Source organism: Rhinopithecus bieti, unplaced genomic scaffold (genome assembly GCF_001698545.2).
Source record: "Rhinopithecus bieti isolate Rb0 unplaced genomic scaffold, ASM169854v2 scaffold_57534, whole genome shotgun sequence".
Taxonomy (NCBI): Eukaryota; Metazoa; Chordata; class Mammalia; order Primates; family Cercopithecidae; genus Rhinopithecus; species Rhinopithecus bieti.
Window position 1 is genome coordinate 795,849 of NW_016823089.1, and position 2,537 is coordinate 798,385.

Here is a 2,537-nt window from a genome sequence, read left to right on the forward strand (position 1 = left end):
CAAGACTTTATTCAGAGCTTAAATGCTCTTGTCTTCCAAGTATGGGAGTATCCTGGACCCCCCCCACCACCAAATGCAACTAAAAAGTTAAAAGCCCAGCATAGCAGTGGGCCTGTGTAAGTCCTTGCTTCCTATAGTGACTTGTCAGATCAGTTATGATCAGTCAGATTTTGAAAACTATTCCTATATTTCTTCTTTATATTGACTGGGGAAGAGAAGGTGTTTTCCTCACCATTCTCAGTGAAAGTCCTGAGTTTCAATCTGATTGGATTAGATTAGGTCACACATTCATCCTTTAACCAATCACTGTAGACTGGAAAGCACTAATTAACCTAGGCTAGATTACATATCCTACCATTGACCTCACTAGACCGAGGATGAGCAGCTTGTCTGGGAACAGGGAACAGAAACAGTGGAGCAGAAACTCTTGGATTTTAGAATCAGACGGGTCCAGGTTAGTTCATTTTTTTATCAATTCAAAACACCGGGTGTAATGTACCAAATAAAACAGATCTAGTCCCACCCCTAACAGAGACATTAAAGCAGTGTATCAGTTATCTATTGCCATGTAACAAACCACTCCAAAACTTAGTGACCTAAACAATGACCATTTTATGTGCTCACCATTGTATGGGTCAGCAATTTGGGCTAGGCTTAGCTGGGTGATTCTTCTGGACTAATTCATGTGGCTGCAATTGGAGCTAGATGATCTAAATGGTCTCACTCCTAGGTCTGGCTGTTGATGTTGGCGGTTGACTGAGCCAGGGGCCACCAGCAGGCTAGCGGGGGCTGTTCACTCAGCAGCAGGGTTCCAAGAGGACAAGCCCAACACACACGTGCTTTTCAAGCCTGTGATTATCAGGGCTGTACTGCAACAATCTGCCGCAATCAGTAACAACCACATAAGAAGGCAATGACAAGTTATGATTATTGCTCTGAAGAGATTGAGCAGGATGGTATGAGAGAGTTACTATTCCAAGTGACCGCTGGGCCAGCAGCATTGGCATCACCTGGGAGTTGTGAGAAATCCAGCATCTCAGGCTCCACTGCAGGTCTCCTAAATCAGAATCTACAGTTTAACAAGATCCTCAGATGTGCGTGTAAGGTAAAGTTTCAGAAGCTGATGACTACTGGGGGGTACCGAGGAGTGAAGGAGGGGGAAGAAACAGCACAACTAGTTTATGCCACTTGGTGTGCTTCTCACATCCTCATAGTTTCTGCCGTGACCTGGCTACCAAGCCAGCAGGGGCCTTCTTCCACTGTCCTGGGGCTCCATAGGAGGGCCCCACATTCACAGTCTCACAGTGAGGACAGCTTTGGTTCAGTGGGTATCATCCAGAGGCAAGCACCTAAAACTGGAGTTCCACTGGGCTTGGCAGGGAGCTTGCCCCTGATAGGTGGGAACAAATGGGGCCTCTGTTTATGCATACACAGTGCCAGGTGGGGACAGAGGCCAGTGTTGGAGCAGCCAGTTCTGAGCTCCCTAAATACCCCTAAGAAAGCCAGACCCTCAGGGCTGGTTGGTTCATCAGTCCCTCACCTGGCATGGAGGGTGATGGTGAGTCGTTACGTCCATAGCCATAAGGCTGTGAAGAGGCTTTCCTGGTGGGCAAGTGGGTGGCATTCTAGAATGCCATGCCAGAACGACTATGTGTCCCATTTACACAGGGCAATCCTGTTCACACCTGCCATCATGTTGTAATTATTAATAATGCCCCTTCTCATTCTGGTTTGGATCATAAATTAAAAGGGTCACCCTAATTAAAGCCTGAGTTTAATCTCAGAATGCAGGAAGGTGCCTCTGAAAGAGCACTGGACCCTGAATCAGGAATAGGAACTCTTGTCTTTCCCTGTTTCTGGCAAGCTGGGGGACCTCAGGCATGGCCCTTTTTCCTTCTGGCTTCAGTTGCCTTTTATGTCAGAATTGAGGGGTTGGATCAGACAATCCCTGCTAGCTGGGGAGTAAATGAATGTGAAATGTTATCCTTGGGGGCTCTGCTCCATCAGCTCCATGTTGATGAGGACATTGTTCTCTCTCTAGCATCTTTGATTCTATGTCCTCTGGGGACCCCACATTCTGCTAGATCCCCCCCCGGTCCACAGGTTGCAGGAATCCTGGACTGGTGTTTCTGAGGCTTTGTCTCAGGGCTCTGTGCCAGTGGGGCCGCACTGCCTGTCTGCCTGCCTACTCCCCCATACTCTGCTCCACTGGGACCCTTCTTTAGTTTGTATTTCCAGGTTGTGTGACATTTGGTACAAATAACTTAATCACCTGTGACTGTTTCTCCATCTGCCATGGGAGATGGCGATGTTATTCTTGCAGGATCATGGATAGTGTACATAGCATCTGGCCCATTATAGGAACTCACCAAGGCATTTCTATGCCTCCTATGACTTAAAATTGACCACCTGGAGGGCTCAGTTCAAGTCTTCAATGAGTTGAGAACTAGAGGAAGTGATTTACAAATGTGAAGTCTCTAGAAGTTTCCTCTCTGTAACACTCTGCAACACTGTGAACATTTCTTTTTTTAAAAAAA

General features: G+C 47.0%; 1 long non-coding RNA gene across 2 annotated transcripts in view; it reads left to right on the plus strand.

Moving 5' to 3' along the window:
* The first annotated feature begins 660 nt into the window (after positions 1-660).
* LOC108521395 (uncharacterized) overlaps positions 661-2,537 on the plus strand; it is a 21,995-nt gene continuing 20,118 nt past the window's right edge. For both annotated transcript variants that reach the window (XR_001883176.1, XR_001883177.1), the window contains exon 1: positions 661-1,105. This is a non-coding gene — a long non-coding RNA (uncharacterized LOC108521395). The remainder of the gene's footprint in view (positions 1,106-2,537) is intronic.